Source organism: Mobula birostris, chromosome 6 (genome assembly GCF_030028105.1).
Source record: "Mobula birostris isolate sMobBir1 chromosome 6, sMobBir1.hap1, whole genome shotgun sequence".
In the NCBI taxonomy this organism is placed as follows: Eukaryota; Metazoa; Chordata; class Chondrichthyes; order Myliobatiformes; family Myliobatidae; genus Mobula; species Mobula birostris.
The window spans coordinates 179,417,824-179,443,054 of NC_092375.1; the positions used below are offsets into that span (position 1 = coordinate 179,417,824).

Genomic DNA, 25,231 nt, shown 5'->3' on the forward strand with positions numbered 1-25,231 from the left:
CAATGATATGGTTGAAAATCTGAGATTCCTCATTTCAAAAACATTTTAAACATTAGACTAAATTAACTTCCCAACTAGCACCATTGCTGCTCCAACTTGAATTCAGAGAGCTTTAAACTAACAAATTCTGAAATCTTTCTCACCTACTCAATTATCACACATCATGAAAAAAAAACAATAGAATATGTACTAGCAGTCAAAAATTCAAAGATCATAACAGAATCTTAGATTTTTTTTGTTAAGTACAACCTGCAATAATTCAAAGTCTCTATAGAAATCTCTCCTATCACTCAAGAAAAAATGGCTCTTGTTGAGGACTTTTCCTCATCCACCTATAGAGCCTTATTTTTATTTCTGATCCCAAAGAATTTCAATTCCATACTCACTTGAAATCACACATCTACTCTTCACTAAAGGAGTCAACAGTCAGCAAACAAGATTTGGTTTCTATATTCAAATAACAAATTATTATATGTATAGGATTTTTCTGGCAAGTTGAGCTACAACTACTGCTCTATTTTAGACCAGAAATCCAAGGTAATGATTTCTGATAGGTATAAATTGATACCACGCCAAGTGGTGCAGCTACCCTTTAAATAATGACACCATAGGAGCAGAATTAGGCCATTTGACCCTGCTCCACAGTTTCAATATGGCTGATCCATTTTCCCTCTCAGCCCCGATCTCCTGCATTCTCCCCGTATCCTTTCATGCCCTGACTAATCAAAAATTTATCAACCTCTGCCTTAAGTATATCCAATGACTTAGCCTTCACAGATGCCCTTGGCAACAACTTACACAGATTCACCACCCTATGGCTATTTCCATTTAAAAGGACACCCCTCTATTCTGAGGCTATGTTCTCTGGTCCTATGCCTCCCCCACCATAGGAAACATCCTCTCCACATCCACTCCATCAAGGCCTTTCAACAGAGAAGCAACCTACAAATTAACCTTCAGGGAATCCTGCATGAGGACTCCCATTTGCACCTCAGTATTTTATATTTTCTCTGCATTTAGAAAATAGTCTACTATTTTATTTCTTCTACCAAAGTGCACGACCATACACTTCCTGACACTGCATTCCATCCGCCACTTCTCTGACCATTCTCCTAATTGGACTAAGCCTTTCTGTAGCCTCTCTACTTCCTCAAAATTACCTGCACCTACACCCATCTTCATATCGTCCACAAACTTGGATACAAAGCCATCAATTCAGAATCAGAATCAGGTTTATTATCACCAGCATGCGAGATGAAATTTGTTAACTTAGCAGCAGCAGTTCAATGCAATACATAATCTAGAGAAAAATAAACAAATAAAATAAAAATAATAATAAACAAATCAATTACAGGATACATATATTGAATAGATTTTAAAAACTTGCAAAAAAACAGAAATACTGTATATTAAAAAAAGTGAGGTTGTGTCCAAGGATTCAATGCCCATTAAGGAATCGGACGGCAGAGGGGAAGAAGCTGTTCTGAATCGCTGAGTGCCTTCAGGCTTCTGTACCTCCTACCTAATGGTAACAGTGAGAAAAAGGCATGGCCTGGGTGCTGGAGATCCTTAATAATGGACACTGCCTTTCTGAGATTCTCTCATCCAAATTATTGACATGTAACTTAAAAAAGTCCCAACACAGACCCGTGTGGAATATCACTGGTCACTGATAGCCAACTCGAAAAAGTTCCCTTTATTCCCACACTTTGCCTCCTGCCAATCTGCCATTGCTTTATCCATGCTAGTATCTTTCCTGTAATACTATGGGCTCTTAACTTGTTAAGCAGCCTCATGTGTGGCACCTTGTCAAAGGCCTTCTGATAATCCAAGTACACAACATCTATCAATTCTCCTTAGTCTACCCTGCTTATTTCTTAAAAGAATTCCAACAGATTTGTCACCCAAGATTTTCCCTTGAGGAAATGATACTGACTACGGCTTATTTACTTGGTGTGCCTCCAAGTACCCTGAAACCACATCCTTAACAATCGACTCCAACATCTTCCCAACCACTGAGGTCAGACTAACTGGCCTACAGTTTCCTTTCTTCTGCATTTCTCCCTTCCTGAAGTGTGGTGTGATATTTGCAATTTTCCAGTCCTCTGGAACCATGCCGGGATCAATTCATTCTTGAAAGATCAATACTAATGCCTCCATAATCTCTTTCAGCCACCTCTTTCAGAACCCTGGCATGTACACCATCTGATCCGGGTGACTTATCTACCGTCAGACTTCTCAGTTTCACAAGAACCTCCTCCCTAGTAATGGCACATTCACACACTTCTGACACCTGACATTCTCGAACTTTAGGTTAACTACTAGTGTCCTCCACAGTGAAGACTGATGCAAAATACTTAACTCGTCCACCATTTCCTTGTCCCCCATTTCTAGCTGTCCAGCATTATTTTCCAGCGGTCCAATATCTACTCTTGCCTCGTTTACACTATGTATCTGAAGAAACTTCTGGTATCCTCTTTAATATTATTGGCTAGCTTTACCTTCATATTCCATCTTTTCCTTTTTTATGACTTTTTTCTAAGTTTCTTCTGTTGTTTTTAAAAGTTTCCCAATCCTCTTACTTCCCACTATTTTTTGCTGTTATATGTCCCCTCTATCTTTTATGTAGACTTTGACTTCTCTTTTCAGGTACACTTGTATCATCCTGCCTCAAGAATGCTTCTTCCTCTTCAGGATGAGTACATCCTGAGCTCTGAGAAACTTCAGCCATTGCTGCTCTGCCGTCATTCTTTTCCGATCAATTCTGGCCAACTTCTCTCATGCCTCTGTAATTTGCTTTACTCATTGTAACACTGATACATTTGACTTTAGTTTCTCTTTCTCAAATTGCAGGATGAATTCTATCATAGTATGATCACTGTCTCCCCAAGGGCTCCTTTACCTTAAGCTCTCTAATCAATTCCAGTTCATTACACAACACCTATTCCAGAATAGCTGATCCCTTAATGAGCCCAAATATGAGCTGCTCTAAAAAGCCATCACATAGGCTTTCTAGAAAATTCCCCTCAGAATTCAGCCCCAACTTGGATTTTCCCTAAACCTACCTGCATACTGAAATCCCCTATGACTATCATAACGTTGTCCTTTTGGCATGCATTTTGTATCTCCCGTTGTAAGTTGTAGACGGCATCCTTACTAATGTTTGGAGGTCTGTATATAACTCCATCATGCTCTTTTTAACCTTACTATTCCTTACCTCTAGCCAGAATGATTCAATACCTACTGAGCCTATGTCACCTCTTTCTAATGGTTTGATTTCATTTTTTTTTAAACCAGCAGAGCCATGTCTCCCCCATTACCTACCTGCCTGGCCTTTCAATACAATGCGCATCCTTGGATGTAAAGCTCCCTGTTATAATCTTCTTTCTGCCATGATTCAGTAATGCCTACAGCGTCATACATGCCAATCCGTTGCTGTGCTACAAGTTCATCTACTTTATTCTGTATACTGCACATATTCAAATATAATAGTCTTAATGAAACACTCAATAATTGATATTAAATTGTCAAATTACTCAGAGGAAACCAGGCTGATGTGTACTGCACAGGAATTAAAAGTGTTGTAATGATACAGTTAGATGTTGCTCAATGTTAGAGCAAGACATTTATAACTGCATTATATATTTACACAAAACCTACACAATATGACCAAAATTAAAGACTTTCATTCCTTATGAACTTTGAACTATAAAGAAATTTTACTGCTTAAACATAAAGACAACAAAAATAAAGTTACTTCTCTCCCAACTTAAGTAAATTCACTGAAGAAACAAAAGGACTGTACAAGTTGAACTTACTTTACAGTGTTCATACTTGGGTTAGGGCAATAAGTCAGGGCTTCAAATTGCAATACATGGGCTTTTGTAAATCATCATGATTGTTCTTTTTAAACAATTTAATAGTGGAAAGTGGAGGAAGGAATGGAAACCATGATAAATAGTTAAACAATGTAACTGGTACATTCCACAAATAAAAATTTGCTTGAAAATCCTCAAAATAGAATACATTCCAACTTTTTTCCCCCAGTTACCCTTCGGTATTCAAAAAGAATGTTAATTCAAGGCAATAACTAGAGTGGCTGACAGCATAATTTCAACAGGAATATGCAATCAGTAGCCATGTTACCATAGCTCCACATTTGACAGATGGAGCTTTAATGGTTGCAAGAGCACTCTATTTTAATAGGAATAAAACTTAAGCTACTGGGGAAAAATTACCCATGTATCCCAACTTATAATATTTCTAGATTCCAAATAATATCATCTGCTATTTGCCCTTGTTATAATCAGTGTGAACATCTATTTTGCAGAAGCTCAATTTAACACCTTCATATATTTCATATTTTACATTGCATATGAAGCTAATTTTCATGTATAAAAACAAAGCAAAAGTACTAAGATGCTTAATAAAGGTGCAATCTGTTCCCCTGTGTGCTGAGGTAAGAAAAGAAAATTCATATTTAAATGCTTAAAGGAAAGAAATACACATATTCATTTAGTCAAAAGAACATATGTAGGAATATTTTTGTTTTGATAATAGTAGCAAAAAACAACCATCCTTGAATGGTTTGGCCTAAATTCAGTCAAAACTTACAAATAAAATTAGTGGCTCTACACTATCCTGTAAGATGACTTTGTAAGCCACCAGGTTCAAGAACAACAACTGATGACCTAAGCATGTATCATGCAATAATTTGCAACTATATGAATTAAGTGCCTCTGATACATTTTTACAAAGGTGAACAAAGTATCAACTTTATCTGATATTCATCGAAGTGATGAATATTAACATTAATAACAGTTGCATGCAAATTTGGGCAAGGGATGATACATCATTTGTCTTTATTTTGCATTGCTAGTCAGATCTTCATCATTGAATGACAAAGTTACAAAATCTTACTTGTCAGTGGATCCAGATTGTTTTAAAAATTCTGTTGACAGACAGTGTGGAGTTGGCCCACCTGGCCTTCAAGCCACACCACCCAGCAATCACCCAATTTAATCCTAGCCTAATCATAGGATAATTTACAATGACTAATTAAACTACCAACTGTTCATTGGACTCTGGGTGGAAACTGGAACACCTGGAGGAAACCAATGCTGTTACAGGAAGGTGGTACAAACTCCTTTGAGGCGGTGGCAGGAATTGAACCTGAGTCGCCTGTAAAGCGTTGTACTAACCACTACATTACTGTACCATCTCCCTTTTCCGTACATACTTCAAATGCTAATTAAAATGACGACTATTTAAATAGGAATAAAACTTAAACTGGTGGGGAAAAATTACAGAACGTATCATCATACAAGATTACAAACAACTATACAAGTTTTCTTTTCAAGAAGTATTCTTTCACACAGTCCCTTTCAAAACGTCATTTCAAAATTATATTCCATTGCTATTGCATTACTAATTCAAGATCTTTTCATGATGCTAGTAACTAAATAACTATTCATAAACAGTATGCATAAGAAAAATTTAGCTACTTTAAACGAATGGAGGGTATTTTAACTAAAACCCTGGTTGCTGAAATGTTAGTGGCAATAGTCAAGTTGCATTTTAAAACCATGTAAAAATGAACTCACTAAGCATTCCTGCACAATTTCTCTTTAGACAAGATTGCAGCAGATGGCTGATGCTACAAGAGATAATCCCAGCAACAAAGTCATCAGCATGGATCTGTAATAATCAGGCTGTCGACACAATGTCTTTCCACTAATGGAAGGTGCAGACTGGAAAACGCATTTCATAAAACTCCTCGACTCTTATTTCAAAGGCAAGATAGTTGATAGTGTATTTTCTATTCTCAGATTACCGTTTATTTCTTTATTTACTACTGCAGAACTATAATAGTATAATCTGTGTGCCAAAATAGCCAATATATTCAGTTCAGGCAATAAACAATACAATGCATTTATAAAACAGGTTATTACCAATAAGAATGATTTCTGCAACACGATCACAGAAACTTTCAAAATGTGTCAAGATCTTACTGGAATCATTGGCAACTTCAAACTCTGTCATTTTTCAGTCAAGTGCTGGAAATATTCACTGGCATCAGGGTGTGAGTTACGGTCCATACCCAATAGCTAACCTCCACTGGCCACTTCCTTGTAAGCAGCACCTCTGAATTCTCCCAGGAGTTTATGGTGAGCAATTTGCTCTCCCCATAGCAGTGGCAGGTTAAAGAGGGGGTAAACTTTTATAGTTACTAATTATATGTACTGCTAAATGTTGTAAAGCAATTTGATATGACTTTAATATTCACATTAGGTAATATTTTATCTACTTATCATTGCCACCTCCCACCATGGCCCATTCCCCATGAACCTGATAAATTCTCTCTCTGCTCACTGGACCAGTGGAGGAGCCCCAAATGTCCAAAATCAACCCTACTTTGCTTTACTTTCATTTTTAAATTAAAAACTTTAAAATGAAAGTTACTTTTAAATGTACTTTAATGTACTAGTTACTTTAATATTTAAATGTATCAAAATTTTAGATCACCAGAAACACTAAAAGTTTTGACTAGGGAATTGACTTTGCTGGGTATCAACAGCTTCCAGAGGAATTTTGAGAGGGGAAATTGTTGTGGCCCAATCTCATCACCCAATAATGTGGCTAGAGGCTCTGTTGCTGCTTAATGCCCCATCACTCAATTTGGAACTGCAGGCATACAAGATTTAACATGCATAAGTTCAGGGGACTGAAGTTCACAGGGAAAGAGTTCCACATAATAGTAAAAACTCATTTACGATATTAATCTCATCATGACGTTATGCCTCAGTCTTAAAAAGTACAAGAACTTGAATGTGAATTATATTCAAGAATGATTTTAAATGTTCCTTTGCATCAATGAAAACAACTTTCTTTGCAATTTTTCCAATGTATTCAAGGTAAATTTGTGCCATTCTACATCAAAGATCATAATGCTTACATGATGCTAGTCACTACATAGGCATCCAACATAATGCTTCTGAAAAAACTAAAAGAACACTATTTGGTAAAAACTTTTGACTGGTATTTTAAATTTGAAAGTTAGGATTTTAAATGTACTTTTCTCATATGACTGGCTCATATCAAATGTTTGTACAGTTACCATATTAAGCCATCTCCATTTCACATATTCTGCATAATTCCAGGTTTAAATAAATTTAACACCTGTGAAAGAAAATCCAGAAACCTAAAAATATTTTCTGTTTCAATAAAATTGCTTAGAATTAATTCAGGGCTACGCAAGAAATCTAGTGCTGAGGTGCTTTGTATTTGTCTTATTACTACGACAGTCAGAATACCACATTTTCTTTTAACCCACTCACAGCTAAAAATTAACTTATTGGTAATAACCTGATAAGGAATGTAGTAAAAAAATGAGCAACATTCACTATTAGTTCAAACTCTTACTTACACTCTGTGGCCACTTCAATAGGTACACCTACTCATTGATGGAAATATATAATCAGCAAATTATGTGGCAGCGTCAATGCATAAAAACATCCAGACATGGTCAAAATGTTCAATTATTGTTCAGTCCAAACATCAGAATGGGGAAGAAATGTGATCCAAGTGACTTTTTCTGTGCAATGATTGTTGTAGGGGGCAAAATAAACTCAAACCCATCAAAACATCAATTTTCTAACTTCCTAGTGTGACTGCATTGACTGGAAACAGTTTTTAAATTTGTCATCTTAGGAGATGGTCATGATTTCCATTTGCTTTTAAGCAGCATCACTATTTGTATTTATCATCTGTTCTAATAAAGGATCAAAAAGTGGCCATTTGGGAAGGTCAGGCAAGTACCAAGGACTGTTATCTGACATAGGTCTGAATTTTAACATCAGAATTATTTGAAAACAGGGAGGCCGCCAGCAGTATGAAAACGCAAAATTTCTGCAGCATGTTTAACAAGGCAAAAATTTTCATTTCCCCCTCCAGACCGATCATTTATCCTCACCTTTCCTTCAATATTCTTACTTCAGTGACTCCAATAAGAGATTTGAGTTTTCACATTACAGATGAACAAGAGCAGAAGGTGGAGACAAACAGTTGTAGAAAATTGATAGTGGAGGATGGAGGATGGTCCGAGCACTGCTCAGCTAGACACCGATGCTCTATTGCGATGTTCATCGACGATTTGGATGCTTTTGGCATAGCAGCAAAGAATGTCCAAGCTGCAGGCAGTCATCTCAGCCAAAATGTGCATACCTGGAATGAGATTGGAAGAGTCGGTCTTGAGCATCACATCATAAACTTCTGCAATAGTGAAAGAGGCCATCTTCATGCGGCTCAAACATGATAATCACATGCCCAATGAGGCCCTCATGCAACTTCAAAACATTTTACAGATACCCACGGATGGCTGTTCAGCACTCCGCTGATTGACAATGAAGCAATGGATTACTCACTCCTCGTCAAGGAAATGGAGTTAGTGCAAGTGAAATATTAGACTGGAAACATGGAAGCAAGAACTTTGACCAAAATGCTTCACTTTCTCAGATGTTTCCAATTTTCAGTGCGAGAGTCTATACCTCACAGGTTCACTTAATGCCAAGTTTCCCAAACAGCAAATCATACAGCCCACAACATCTCAGCTGTAAGAGAGTGGATCTAACACAGGCATTTTAGTCGATACGTTCATATTACAATTCAGCTTTGTTTTTCACCAGGGAGTGGTGAACCTGTGGAATTCTTTGCCATAGAAGGTCCTGGAGGCCAAGTCATTGGGTATATTTAAAGCGGATGTTGATAGATTCTTGATATGTAAGGGCATCAAAAGTCATGGGGGGGGGGGAGGAGAATAGGGTTGAGAAGGATAATAAATAGTTATAATAAAGCCATTATATCTTACGGTAATGGTCTAAATGAGCACTTCTACAGAAATTCTAAAACTACTATTAAAACTGTTTTTAATGAATGCTTAACTATGTCATTCACAACCCTGTGACAGCTTCGCAAGGCAAAACCAAATGCAGTGGATTCTGGTTAATTGGGGCAGCCGCTTATCTGGGACAACTCCTAAAGAACAAAAACTCATCTAGAAAATTGCCAGGATTCCCTTCATTTATTTGGGACACTATGCCACTTAACTGGGACAGGGGAGTCGCTGAGCAGACAATAACTAGTGTACTAGTGTTGGTCGCGAGCACCTGTGTGGCCATTGGATGCTACACCATGATTAGACCAGTTTGTGTGTTTGCGTTTTTAAAAAGAAACTTTTTTGGGGGGTAAGGGGGAGAACCAGAATGGGGAATGGTGGGGGGGGGGGAGGGAGTGGGGGAGAAGTTACTGGAAGTTGGAGAAATCGATGTTCATGCTGTCAGGTTGTAGGCTACTCAGACAGAATATGAGGTGTTGCTCCTCCAACCTGAGAGTCCCCCGAATTGTGGCAGCAGAGGCAACCTTGGACCAGCATACCAGATTAAACTGGCCATGGTTTTTACAAGTCTTAGGCATTTTTGTTTATAAAAATGTTAAAAAATGATTGATTTCAAAACATAACAGCTATTTTGTTGATTCTGGCTGTTATCAAGCCCGCATTCTTTACTGTGTATCAAGCAGTACATACATCTGAGGTTAAGTGAGAGCATTTTCAGATGTACTGAAGAAAACAGGCAAATTTCATATTATGCTGGGGGAGTTGGAGACCTTCAATGGAATGGTGCACATGATGTCTCGGTGGTGAGACAACAGAATATTTTTTGGGTCATGATAAGAAAGGATTACTCCCCAGACAGTCCATGAAGGTTTACTATGTCATACCAATGCCTCTTGCAGGATCAGACAAACACACCTTATCAGTGGAAAAAAGAAACAAGTTCATGTACCAGGTATTACCCTTCACATAAAATTAAATTGATGTTTCAGATTTGGGATTTTTTTTTTACTAAACTCTTTCTAATAAAATTTGTTGATATAAAATTCAAATTTGGGCAATACTACTGCAGCAAACAGTTAAAGTGCAATTTAAAATCAAAACAAATACTTCACGATTTTGACTTAATCCTAGCAGTATAAAATTTATTTACAAAACTATTTTGGTACAACCATTTTATAACTCATGTAAATCGTGCAAAATAGGCACATAGAATAATTTGTGGAGCTATGTGCATGCCCTTTAATGAATTACAATGCTCCTTTTCATGTAATTATAATAATTTGCCAATTAATCATAGTAGAACATGCTTTTGAAACATGACACAACTAGAGCAAAATTAAAATTATACAAGTTTTAGTAGCAATGCAGAATGAAAAAAGTATAAATTTAATTATATAATGTTATGCCATGGTACAAGTATGATAGTGTGCAAGACAGCTCGTTTTGACAATGTAGCTGCAGTGCAAATATTTTATTATCCAAAAATTGTACTAACTGTAGACAAATCAAAGTAAATACCTATCCCTGTTTATTTAACCCAAATAAACAACATATGTTAATTTAATGAACAGCAAATGAAGAAGCTACTTGGAAATACATTGTAAAATGCTTAGCAAGTGTCAGCTGTGCAGGGATTTACAAGCCCAGTCACACAGAATATGCATAATGCAGAGGATAAGCATATGAAAACCAAGACAAAGGAAAAAGGTTACTCCTTGGCGGTGAGGATAATTTCATAAAATCACTGTGCCTTCTGTGCGACCATTTGCTCTCCAGAGATCAAAAACATCCAGTTAAAAGCTATGCTTTAATAGTAGGAACCCGAGGGCTCAGACATACAATTCCCAGCAAACAGACATGCAATCTCAACCTTACGAACACTTTTCTTTCGGTTTTACGAAAACTAATCTTTGCGAAAGAGAATAAACAACAAATAAGTTTAAGCAATGTCACAAACCAATAAGGAACACCGAATACATTTTTTAAGAAAACAATATTTAACACCCAATAATTCCCCCCACTCTCAGGTAACATATTCCTCCATTGGATACAGAAACGGAAACGTAAAGGGTACTTTACAAGCTGGAAGTGGTGAAACAGACCAAAAGATCACTGATTCCCGGCATGTTTAGCTATTCCCAGCCAAGTTAAAATTCAGTCTAAAAGTAAACAACCGTACTTGCACCTTTAGGCTATAAATGGAGAAAGCAAGCAAAGATTCACATTCTTCATAGTTTACCAGTGATCTCTGCTTGAAATTGTTACACCTTAACATAAGAAGAGAGGGACCAGCATTTAACTATTTAGATTCCTAACATACAATAAAAGCTCTGAAAAACAGTCCATTAATTTAAGACACAAAAATCATCACTACATCAATGGATTCAGATTGTCACAACATGCTTTAATGCTTCAGAGAGAATCCAAGTGTTTTTTCAGTTTAATCTAAGCCCATACTAATAGTTACCAAGTGCTTTCTGAAAAGGCCTAGAACATGCAGATCTACAAAACAGCTGTAAATTACATTTTTACTAGAAAACCATTTTATTTTTCAGTTCTGATCCAAATATCAAATCAGGAGACGACAGGAGAACATTTATCTAAGTTGAGCTGTGTGCTTCGAGCATGGTCTTGAAAACTAAACAACTTGAAATAATCAGGCTTTCTGAATGACATCTACAAGTTTAACCCCAAGACTCTTCCTACATCACTAACAGGATGCTTACATTTCTACAAATGGGTGTCAGAGAAGCTAGCTATCTCTATCAATGAATCCAAGACTATAATTCCAAAACAAAAGACAGAGAACCCAATACTCTAAATGTGATTTCCCGCCTTCCTAGTTATTGAACTATCACTCCATGTTAAACACCAGTCAGAGCAGCAACGATACAAAATATATTTTGTGTGGGAGGGTGGAGATTGCACATTACCAAGAAAAAGGCCACACAGCTTCACTCCTCAGATGACAGATGAGCAAACTGGAAAAAATTGACAGAGCGGTGCTAGAAAGTTTGTTCATGCTTTAGAACTTTCTCTTATTTCTGTATAAATATGACCAAATCTTCACACAAGCCCTAAAAGAGAACGCAATTAAATAAATAAAACAAACACAATACACTTGCTCATTTATTTATTGAGAAAAATGATCCAATATCTCACACCTTTGTTGGAAAAATCACGCGAACCTCTGGGTAATGCCTTCGGCAAAAGCTGTTTAAAGTCAGGTGTTTCAATCAATGAAATGAGAGTGGAGATGTGGGTTGAACAATTGCCTTGCCCCATAAAAAAAATGTTAGGTTAATGACAGAGCCTACTCTTCTCAAAAAAGATCTGCTTATGTGCACCATGCCTTGATCAAAACAACTTTCAGAGGACCTTAGAAGAAGAATTGTAGAGATGCATTAAACCGGAAAAGGCTACAAAAGCAGTTCTAAAGATCTGCATATTCATCAGTCCAAATAAAAGAAATTGTCAACAAATGGGGGAAACACTAACAACAGGAATTCAGCAGATGCTGGAAATTCAAGCAACACACATCAAAGTTGCTGGTGAACGCAGCAGGCCAGGCAGCATCTCTAGGAAGAGGTACAGTCGACGTTTCAGGCCGAGACCCTTCGTCAGGGGAAACACTAATATTGTTACTCTCCCGAGGAGTGGGCATCCTGCAAAGATCACAATAAGAGCACAACGTGCAATGCTGAAGGAGATGAAAAAGAACCCAACGGTAACAGCAAAAGAACTAGCTAAAGTCACTGTTCATGTGTCCACTATAAGAAAAACACTGAACAAGAATGGTGTTCATGGAAGAACACCACAGAGTAAAACAAATTGCTGCACGTCTCAAGTTTGCAAAAGACCACCTGAATGTTCTACAATGTTTATGGGACAATGTTCTGTGGACTTATGGGACAAAAGTTGAACTTTCTGGCAGAAATGCACACTGTTATGTTTGGAGGGAAAATGCCAGAACCTTATACCAACAGAGAAGTATGATGGAAAGAGTATCATGGTTTGGGGTTGTTTTGGTGCCTCAGGGCCTGGACAGCTTGCAATCATTAAGGGAACAATGAATTCAAAATTGAATCAAGACATTTTTTACTGGAGAACAACAGGGTAGCAGTCCATTACCTGAAGCTTAATAGAAGATGGATATTGCAACAAGACAATGATCAGAAAAACAACAACAGAATGGTTTAGTAAGAAAAAAAAATGTTTTGGAATGGCGAAGTCAAAGTCCTGGCCTTAATCCTACAGAAATCTTGTGGAAGAACCTGAAGCAAGCAGTTCCAGAGTTGAAGCAGTTCTGTACAGAGGAATGGTGTAAAAGCCAATGTGCAAGACTGATCAACAGTTACTAGAAATGTTTGGTTGAAGTTATTGCTGTACAAGGGAGTCACACCAGTTCCTGAAAAAAGATTCACATACTTTTTCTAACAAATACATGTAATATTGGATGATTTTTCACAATAAATAAGTATAATTTTGGTGTTATTTAATGGGGTTTTCTTTATCAAGTTTAGGACTTGTGTGAAGATCTGACACCATTTTAGGTCATGTTTATGCAGAAATAGAGAAAATTGTACAGGGTTCACAAACTTTCTAGCACCACTATTTATGGTATTTTTCCAAAGGAATTCCCATGCAAATTTAGAATTCACAAAAATGCCAGCCAATCTTCACAAATTTCTAAGTTACATTTCATTACAAACGCAAACTTAGTGTTAAATCTGTCTGCCGAATATGCATCTTGTCGACTCAGTACAGAAACAATCCATTCATCCATCTGCTGGGAAGAAAGTGAAGGAGAAAATGTACGTATATTGAAATCAATTAAAGCACTGTGTTCAAGTTTAATTTTTCAGTTCACCATATTTCACATAAGTTAATTGATTAGTTTTTAAGTAGTTCTTGAAGGCTTCTGATCTTCAGGGACAAGCATAAACATTTTCTTCTCTGGCAGATTAAAGCTCTGCCGAAGCCACTGGGCAGCTATTGAAGATCTTCATGGAATTTCCTTTTGATTTCAGTCTCAAGAACTGTTTTTGTCTCTATTTCACAATTTTTACCAGTACAATTTAGCACTTATTTTATTTACCTTACTAATCAACCAGGTAGCACTATTAGCAGTCGAAGCACCTCAGCAATGCTGGTCTGGCTTCACCCTATCAGAGATATTTGCTTATCAGATCCACCTCTCCCTTGCCCTCTCATCCCCCTCCCCCGCCACCTTACCAGTTTTGATGCATGGTTGTAGCTTTGAAATGTTAACTGTTTCTTCCCCCCATCCCCAACCCCCCATAGATAATGTCTGACTGACTCACCATTTATGGAACTCAGAAGAAAGCAAACAATAGTTCTTACAATACCTGAGGGAGAAAGATGGTCCTTTTTTTTGTTACAAGCCAATGACATGCTGGTCATTCATTTCACCACCTAAATTTAACCTGTTCTACAAACAACTACCATACCTGCAGAGAAATATTCCCAAACAGAATAGATAAGACATTAAGCTTCTGAAAAAATTGCACAAGGTGTAATACTATATTCTTGCATCAAAACCCATAAATTTGTTCCGAAAATAATAGCCTTTCGAGAAGGCAGCGACATAATAGCTTACATTATAAGCAAATAGCAGCGATACTGCTGCTAGCAGTGAAGCAGTGAACCTTTTCTGGAGCCAAGGTTACAATACACATAATATATCTTTATTACTTAAAAAGTTGCAATTCAGCATATAAAAATTTTGATGATAATACACCCAACTCCGGCTAATTACAGACACAAATTTTCTACAAAGATTAAATATAAACCAAATAAAGCAAATTTTCATTTGATTCAATTAATATTTTCATTGTTTAGCTGCTAATAAGCAGCCACCAATTAAAGCACATGGTGCTAATGGCCCTAAGATCTTAGTTTTGCTTGATTTGGTTTTGTCTGAAGCTTTGGCTTTTGTTTGCCAATCATCCACATGACAAACAAGTCTAGCAGGTGTTTAGTTGAGCTATACTTCTGCATCATTTAACAATTTTGTGATGCAGCATCACCGCTCTGTGCAGTGTGCAACAACTGTGAAAGTCATATTTCTCGATTGTGCTCGCGTCTTAAATTGGGCTGCTCCAGTGAATTAGAAGCTGCTATTCTGGACAAAATAAGCTCTTTGTGTGATTATCTTTACATTACATTCTTCAACTAGAAGAGTTGACAACAAAACATTTCTGTGGCAATATTCAAGTAATGGTTAATTTCTAAACCAATTGGAAAAAGTGTTCATATTTTAAATGACTAAAACTCTTTTAATAGAACTAAGCAAAATTTTGAAAATTTATTTGGAATAAATATACTGCCACTTGCCTCATATGGTTGCAATAATAATAAATGAAATTACAAATTACAGCTAAGGTAACATCAACCACCGATCTCTTAATGTAAACAATTTCCTTCAAAAGATAATAGGCAGGTCAGTTTTTTTTTTAAACTACACTCCTAAACTGTGGAATTTATTACCCAAAACTCCAAGGGATGTACCATAAGACAAAGGAGCAGAAGTCGGCCATTCGGCCCATCGAGTCTGCTCAGCCATTTTATCATGAGCTGATCCATTCTCCCATTTAGTCCCACTCTCCCGCCTTCTCACCATAACCTTTGATGCCCTGGCTACACAGATACCTATCAATCTCTGCCTTAAATACACCCAATGACTTGGCCTCCACTGCTGCCCGTGACAACAAATTCCACAGACTCACCACCCTCTGGCTAAAAAAATTTCTTCGCATCTCTGTTCTGAATGGGCACCCTTCAATCCTTAAGTCATGCCTTCTCGTACTAGACTCCCCCATCATGGGAAACAACTTTGCCACATCCACTCTGTCCATGCCTTTCAACATTCAAAATGTTTCTACGAGGTTCCCCCCTCATTTTTCTGAACTCCAAGGAATACAGTCCAAGAGCAGACAAACCTTCCTCATATGTTAACCCTCTCATTCCTGGAATCATTCTAGTGAATCTTCTCTGTACCCTCTCCAACGTCAGCACATCATTTCTTAAATAAGGAGCCCAAAACTGCCCACAGTACTGCAAGTGAGGTCTTACCAGTGCCTTATAGAGCCTCAACATCACATCCTTGCTCCTATACTCTATTCCTCTAGAAATGAATGTAGACTCGCTTGACACTAAAAATGGCAGCTCAGATCATATTTAACCTTGTTTTTAAATAATCTTGTCTTTTATTTTCATGTTTACTTTATTTTCATTTTGTATTTTTATCCTATAATGTACTTTAAACTACATTATCTATATGAAAAGTATTCGAGTTATTAATTATAATAGTAGTATTTGAGGAAAAACTACACTGTAAGACAAGAAATTTTCTCACTAGGGAGTCACAGTAGCATGGTGGTTAGCACAACACTTCACAGTACCAGCAACCTGGGTTCAATTCCCACAGCTGTCGACAAGGAGCTTGTACATTCTCCCCGTGACAGCTTGGACCTCCTCTCGGTGCGCCCATTCCCTTGCACATTCAAAGATGTACCACCAGTTGGTAGATTAATTGGTCACTGCAAATTGTCCCATGATTAGGCCAGGATTAAGCAGGGGGATTGCGCGGCACAGCTCAAAGGGCTGAGATGGCCTACTCCGTGCTGCACCTCAAGCGATCCATAAATAAATCCAACGGCCGCTTTTCCCCCAAAAGATATTTAATTCATTATACTATTTAGAATGTCTTATTGTCATTATCTTGGGCTAAATTAAAGGAATTTAATGTTCTGTGTATCTAATGCTGACCTTTGGCTCTGAAGAAAACTATGTTTATCAGAAATTATTTTCTAATGTCTCATTTTTATGTAATCCAACAACCAAGCTATTGGCATAATATCAATTACTTTTTTTCTTTGTCCACTATGGAGATTACTGGATTTGCCTTACACAGACAAAAACTTTATAATGTGCACTGTCAACTCTTTCATTTTTAAATCTAATATCTGGTGATATTCGGAGCCAATCACTTTTTAAATCTATTAATCAGCAATGAGTCATTCACTGAAATGACTAGATTAAACGTAGTGTTTGGTCACTGGGCTCAGCAATTTTACTAACTTACAAAAAATTATACATGAGACAGGTCTTTGTGTTAGCTCACTTGGGGGGGGGAGCTTTTTAAAAATTTGACTCATTGGTTTATCTATAGCAGCATTGTGCATTTACATGTACTCTTTGCAGAAAGCAAGATGGAAAAAAAACCAAAATTCATATTAAAGAGATTAAGTGATAAATGGCTATGTTGCAAGATAGCAATTATCAAGAACGACACACTCCTCAAACCACAAAGCTTTTGCAATTAACTATTATCCAAACCTTATGTGGCTGCCTATAATTCACTACAGTTCACTTATTAATCCACAAAAAAATCTTTTAAAAAAGTTATTTGATATATTCTTTTTGATGACACACCAACAATTGTTGCAAACCAAATCAGTTTATCTGTGATATTTTACCATATTATGAACAGAATTTCACATTACAAAGTCTCGTCATTTGTCCATTGAATCTACAAACTACTTGCACAAAATTTTCCCCTGCAAAACTCAGTGCAACTACTGATCAATAATGACACTTCAAATGAACATGACATAATTATAAATATATTAAATACCCAATAAAAACACTGGTACATTTTCTAATCCATAGTTATTAATAAATGCACAGCTTGTATTAATAACATTAGTACCAGTCATTGCCATTTCATTTTGTAATACACAACCCATTAGAATAACTTTGTCCAATTGGATCAAGGTCTACAGTTATTACAATATAGGTAACAACTTCAGATGTTCATATAGATTGTGGTCAATCAAAATGATATCCTGATGAAGATATCCTGTTTACATACTGTTTATCATGTAAATAGTTTTCCCCAATATATTCCAAGGGTTCTGGCACATGATCAAAAATCAATGATAAGCAATTCCATCAATCATACCCTTTCTTAAAAAAAATGGCACATTATCACTGAAAACATACATTCAACAAACCACATACAAATGTTCAAAACTAAGTTTCAAAGTAGTCTTCATATACTTACAATAACACTTTTCAATTTGTATAATTCCTGATGCAAATCTTGACATGACATTATGTTTTACTTAAGCCAGCCTCAACTTGCAGAAAACAGCAACTTCTGTCTTTCAGCGAATTAGAAAGAGTGTTCACTTGGCACAATTATAAATTGTAATAAAGCAGGACAAAAATTTTCCATTTAATCTTCAAATAAATAACTGCAAATTTATGCATTACTGAGATGCATGATGGGAAGCAGTATCCATCAATGATTTTGTCATGGCCAAACTACAAAGGGGAAGTGAGAGTAGTAAAATCACTAAATTTTACAATATTTATTACAGGCTATTTGCTTAATCAATATTAAGTTTAATGAAGATTTCTTTCAGCCAATCTGCAACACAAATGCACAACTTGTTCTAGAAATCTATTATGCTAAAATACACAAAACACAATGAACAGAATCTACCTGTCAATAAAAGTTAAGTTAATCCTACAAAAATGCAAAGTGAAGAAAAAGGAGAAATTATTTAGAGTTATAGAACACAACAGCACAGAAGCAGGCACTTTGGCCCAACTCATCCATGTTGAACTATTAACCTGCCTAGTCATATCGACCTGGAACAAGACCATACCCCTTCATAACCCTCCCATCCACGTACCTACCCAAATTTGTCTTAAATGTTGAAATCAAACCACATCTACCACTCGCGCTGGCAGCTTGTTCCACACTCTCTTCACCCTGAGTGAAGTGGATTCCCTGGATGTTCCCCTTAAACATTTCACATTTTACCCATAACTTCTAGATCTAGTCTCACCCAACCTCAGTGGTCAAAGCCCATCTCCAGCCCTCAATTTTGTGTACCTCTATCAAATATCCCTTCATTCTCTGATCTTGGCGGAATAAAGTCCTAATCTATTCAGTATGTTACTTTATCAAATCTTAAAAGTTCTTTTTGAACTCTAGGCAAAACCATATTAAAAAGCACATTACACTGAATCATAATTAGAATGGTTTGCCTGCAGAACTGCCTGATTCTAACAAATAGGCTTATAAATTCTGCAGCACAGTGCACTGTTCTTTAATGGGCTATGTCAATGATTTAAAGTTGAAATTCAATTGCAGAACACAATTGCAGAACACAATTGCAATGTAAAGCTGTCTCGTGTGTGATGCATCTACACAGAAGCCAATGCAACAGACACCACGTAAATCAACAGTCTGTGATCTACATCATAGATACAAAGTGGTAATGCCAACTGGTGTGCGGTTTTGATTCTGCAACACTAAAGGGAGTCTCAAATAGAAAACTAACACTTAAAAGAAAAAAGACTGCAAGTTTAAAGCAAGCAGCCCTTAGCCGAGGTAATGTTCACTTTGCCATTGAAGACAATCATTAAACTATATCTGACCAATCAGGTGTTTTCTAATATTCCAGTTCAGATACTCTGCATTTGTTTGGGAAGCAGTGGGTAGTGGTGGTTGAGGTAGAGTGGTACCCTGAATGATTTAATACTTTCCCTGTCTTGATGACTGATCATTGCTGGAGATGCATGCTCAGTCTTCTCCACTCCCCACCCCCAACACATAATATGGTGGGGACTGAACTTAAGTGCTAAAGAGCATCACTGTGTGAAGATCATTGACAGCTCAAGATTTATGAAACATCAGCACAAGATTCCTTGAACATCACGCATACAAGAAAGTCACTGCGTGGCTCTGCAAGAATATGACAAATTGTCCATGCAATAATTCTACAGTTCTATATTAAGAAATTCCAGCTCATCGTTTTATTAGTACGGACCAGCATGTCGTTCATTCCAATCCTTTGAATTTACTCTTTTCCACAGATGCCACCTGACCTGCTGAGTTCGTCCAGCATTTTGTCCATGTTGCCTTGAATTTCCAGCATCTGCAGATTTTCTTGTGTTTGCAATTCTACTAATAAACTTACAATTTTACTAAAATTTATTGCAGTGCAGAAATTCCACTGTCAAGGAAATAATGGAAGTGACAGCAAAGCAAAGCACGGCTATAAAATTCAAGTTTCATGATAGGGCAACTGTAATTGACAATTCTGAGAATTTTCATGGGGGATAGATGAGGGAAACCTAGCAATTGTGGTGCATCTGGATTTTGAAAAGTCACATGATAGACCACCAAGACATGCTTATAAGCATATAATGGAGGACTGAATAAAAGGATAAAAGTAGAAAGGAACTGGGAACCTTCAGTAGAGTACAAAGATAATTTTTTTTTCCATTTCCTTTCAGAAAGACTTGGATGAAGGGACCAAGTGCTGATTATAGAAAGATAAATGGTAAATTGTGAGAATCCAACAAAAAGATTGCACAGTGAGGCAGGATAACAAGACGAAGTTTTCAGAGAGCAAACAGAAGGTTGCTCAATCTGTTGGGAAGGATAGTACAAAATGTTACTAAGAAACTAGATAAACTGTATCAAAGGATTTGGGTACATTTGTACAAAAGATAAAAGTTAACAATAAAAACCAGAATTTTTAGGAACTGCTCAGGAAGCACAGAGTAAACCTTCTAAGTCAGTCTAGTGACCTTTCATGACCTAATAAAATATCACAGACCTGAAATACTAACACTATTTCTCTCTCCATTCATACTAAGTATTCATCACATCTTCTTTCAATATGTAGTTTGATTTTGCAAGTCAAACATCTAATGAGAAAAGTCAGGTATATTGACCATAATTACACTAGCACTGAACTATATATTTAAAAAAAAAAAGGACAGCCTGGCTTAGGACAGAACTTGACTTGGATTATCTATCCCTATACTTGCATTGGTGATCGTTGACAAAGCTTCTCCAGAATGAGACTTCAAAAATCGTGAAGTAAAATGCCTCTATATTCCCTGCAGTTTCGATAAATAAACAGTGATCGCATTGAATCATAGAATACTCAACAAATTGGGAAGCCACCTTACCAAGCACCCTTGCTCTGTTCCACCAGAAAAAGCCGGATTCCCAGTGGTCACCCATTTTAATTCCACTTTCCATTCTGACATGTCCATCCATCGCCTCCTCTACTATCTCGATGAGACCACACTCAGGTTGGAGGAGCAACACCTTACGTTCCATCTGGGTAGCCTCTAACCCGATGGCATGAACATCGTTTTCTCAAACTTCCCGCCCCTCCCCTCCCCACTTCTCTATTCCCCATCCCCTTTTCACTCTCTCTCTGTATCTCCTCATCTGCCTACTACCTTCCTCTGGTGCTCTCCCCCTTTTTTTTCTTCTATGGCCTCTGCTCTCTCCTATTAGATTTCCCCTTCTCCAACCCTGTATCTCTTTCACCAATCAACTTCCCAACTCTTTACTTCACCCTTTTCCCTCCTGGTTTTACCTATCACTTTGTGGTTCTTCCTCCCCTCCCTCACCTTCTAGCACAGACTCATCTTTTTTCTCCAGTCCTGCTGTAGGGCATTGGCCTGAAACGTGGACTATACTCTTTTCCATGGATGCTGCCTGGTCTGCTGAGTTCCTCCAGCATTTTTGTGTGTATTACTTGGCTTTCCAGCATCTGTAGATTTTATCTTGTTTTAGACACTGAGTTTGCTTCCTTTGGCTAGCCTGTCCAGAACTTTGGAGGAGTTAGATTCTGGATAAGTGGTCAGCTATTTAGGAACTCCTTTTAGACATTTTATCCACTCCAGGTGCTGTGAATTTTGTGTCTCTCCCTCCCCCCCCCCCCAGGTAGAAATGTCCTATTCCTGAAAACATTTAAGGGAGAGTTCAATAAATATTTGGACACAAAATAGAGGTTTGGACAAAAAAATTTCCAGACTCTTCCACACTAACCACTTAAATTTTTATTTGAATTTACATACCTCTCAGACCAAAAATAAAACATCAGCTATAAACAGGTATAAAATCATAGCTTCTTGGGTTCAAGTCTGAATATTTTGCTAATTAAGCAAAGCACTGCAGAAAGCAAAACTGTAAAAAAAAAAAGAATTGTGTCTAGGCTTTAAAGAATGAATCCAAAATTGGAAATCTACTGTATGCAAGTCATATCATAATACTTACCCATTGATATCACAGAATATTCACACATTTACTTACAAAACCAAAATATCTAGCTTTCCTTTTAAGTAAAAAAAACGCATTTGTAAAATAGCAGTGCACTGCAATTGATTCAGTTGATATAAATTAAAATCCTTGAAATAAAGCAATTTATTAAATTATCACAACAAATTTCTTTGCTTACAGCTCAAAAGAGAAAGCCACCAAGACCAAATTCTTGCGATGCCACACATTTAATTTCACAAAATACAATTATACCAACAGCAATCCTACACTTTTATTCACATCAACAATAAAACTGTTTCAACTACAGAATGAAATTCTGATTTAACACTATTATTGAAGTCATAATGCAATCATATCATAGAATTGCAAACAACAAAGAATTTACTTAGTTTTTGCTGCTTAGTTAAATTTATAACAAGAAACTAGATTTGTCATGCCAAGGACAAGTTCTACTGTACATTTTCAGAATCTTTTCATTTGTTCAGTATTTTGTGCCAAAACAATCAAATAAATGACTTGGCAATACTATATACAAATAAACAATTTCAGCATATTATAACTAGTTTTTACTGCACAGTAATGGTTTACTCATTATCTGGCTATGTAAGATACAGAGAAAATGTGAGAGATGTTAAAAAATACTTACTAGAGAAAAGCAGATCAGTAAATTCTGATCTAAACATTATTCCAAGAATTGCCAATGCTAATTATTTTCAATCATAAAACTTATTTTTAAAACTTTCCATTAAGAGTAAAAGCAGAAAAATACATACAAATCAAAACTGTTAAAAATGAGTTTCAAGAATTTTTTTTTGTAAATTACTGTACCTGTCAACCAGCAGCACTTGCAGAAAATGTTTTCTGAATATGTCTAGGTAGTATGTGGGGCAGCACCATTTTCATTATAACTTTGAAGCTTCCCTAATTTAGCAAAGATTACTAACATTTTAAATCTCTACATTCATCACTCCATTGCTGGCTTTGGCATTTGTTCTTCTCCCCCCTTGATAGTATTGTCCTTAATTTAAAAAGTACAAATGTAAAGATGTTTCGTTGTTTCAAAAAGAGAAAATGGTTAAGAACACTTCCGCATACTGTAGTCTCTTGAGGAACAAGCAGTTATTTAATATCAGCTGCATGAACGGTGGTTTAATCAGGAAGTAGCCATTATCATTCAACTGCACAGTAGTGACAGCTCTCGTAACAGACAGTTTTGTTTTTCAGTTTATGTGAATGAAAGCACGAATACATACTGTATTGCTAACAGCTGACCTTTGAGGTCAATAACACACGAGACAACTGTGTTAGTTTGACAAGAAAAGTACTTCCAAATTTAGCACAAGCTAAAAGATTCCTTGTGTATTTTAAAAATTTCTAGGCAGCTGATCTTCATCACACCATCTTGTCTCATACGCAAAACATGGCTGTCTTACTCAGAGATTAGCAATTATTGCAATGGGAAACGGTGTATGAGGTCAAAGCAATACTTCCTGCTGTTCACAAATCACGATTTCTTGGAAGCAACTAAAAAGTCAGGTGGAGCAGTCAGCACATTGATCAGCAGGTAAAGCACACAAATATAGCTGTCTTCAGATACAACTCTAAATACTCTATTGTATAACTTGACAATGTCTTGGAAACAAATACCTATACAGAATTAACAAACTTTCAATTGTGCCCTTCAAGTTGATCATTTTAAAAAAAAAAGGTATGCAAGTTTTACATAAATTTAGCATTTTTGAAATTACAATTCTCCATTTAAATTAAAAACTTACTTTAAAAGATCATTCTTTGATTAGAAAGAAACAAAATCTTCAATTATGATAGTCAATTGTAAAATGAGAATTACCACGTATGTGTGGAAACAGCAAAATCTAATTTTAAAATGTAAATACGAGAGTTAATGCAAAACCACTTAAGAATTAAGAGTAAAAGGGGTTAAAATTTAAACAGGAGAGCAATATGGCAATTTCATTATCTTGGTTAGAGTAATCCAATTTTCCATAAAAATTTAGGCATTACAGAAGTACACATTACCAACAGCACATAGCACAAATCGTATATATAGTTACAATTCCAGAAAAACATATAGTCACCAAGGGGAAAAAATACATAGCCAAAGTCCTCGAGTTAACCTGGTCCAGTTTGTTCTTCCGCCAACAAAGGAGGAGCCAGCCCACAATCCAGTATGAAATCCAACAACACATAGCCAGCTCCAGCGTCTCCTTCACTGGTGACGCAACAGTCGAATCTGAGGCATGTGGACCTTGTCCAGATGACAACTGTACTGCAATTGCCCCACTGTCGGTCTCACCAATGAGCCAGTGAACCCAGCTTGAAGTATTCTACTTTATCAAGTCCAACAGTGTCTTGTGATCACAATAGAAACATCCAAGGCAATCATTCACACCATTATTTTTTGGACCGTGCACTGCCTGGGTACAGCTGTATGCGACAAGTCCAGGTGAAAACACAATAGTACACAACAAGTCCAGCTCCATTGCTATCCAGCAATTCACTGATGGGATAGCCCTGTGGAATAGATGTTCTTGGTATCCAGCAGTGACTTGCAATTGTAAAAGAGATGCACAAAACAAACATATACACCTTTGACTGGACCCAGAGTGGCTTCTGCGTCCAAACCAGCTGTCATTTTTTCTAAATAATAGCCGATCAAGGATGGGTGTTCCCCCTTATTCATTCTTGACCTAATTTATGTGACTGGACAGGGTCTGAAGATAATTTCAAAGGCTTCCAAAACCAAACCCTCCACTTTTATTGTGACAAGACAACCTCAGATATTGTTAGAGCAGTGAGAATTTAGCTAAACATACAACACTCGGAACATTACTACCTCATGATTTATCTTAATATTTGTAGGACTGCTCTCCCAACATAACTTCAAACCTCTGATGTTTCTAAGATAAATTTCCATTATGTTTAAACACTGGCCCAACCCAGTTGCAATCTTATGTTGTTTACATTTAGTAGTCCAATATGCCACATCATGAACTAAATAGGCTTTCAAATTAATCTGCTGGCTTCTGGCCTTTAAGTAAGGAATACCAACATATAATTAAGTTCTCCTGCAACTATGAGTGCTTTCTCATTAGATGTGTACTATTTGAATAAAGACTTTCTAATTGTTAACTCTTATCTATAAATTTGAATGGAATTTTTGCTTAAGGACATAAAATAGCTAAACACAAAAC

General features: G+C 36.8%; 1 protein-coding gene across 13 annotated transcripts in view; it reads right to left on the bottom strand.

Annotated features, from left to right (window-relative positions):
• baz2ba (bromodomain adjacent to zinc finger domain, 2Ba) overlaps positions 1-25,231 on the bottom strand; it is a 252,745-nt gene that overhangs the window by 160,889 nt on the left and 66,625 nt on the right. For 11 of the 13 annotated variants that reach the window (XM_072262004.1, XM_072262001.1, XM_072262000.1 and 8 more), the window contains exon 3: positions 7,973-8,223. The exons of the other annotated variants lie outside the window; for them this stretch is intronic. The gene's annotated coding sequence lies outside the window, so the exon portion shown is untranslated. The remainder of the gene's footprint in view (positions 1-7,972; positions 8,224-25,231) is intronic. 13 annotated transcript variants of the gene reach the window in all.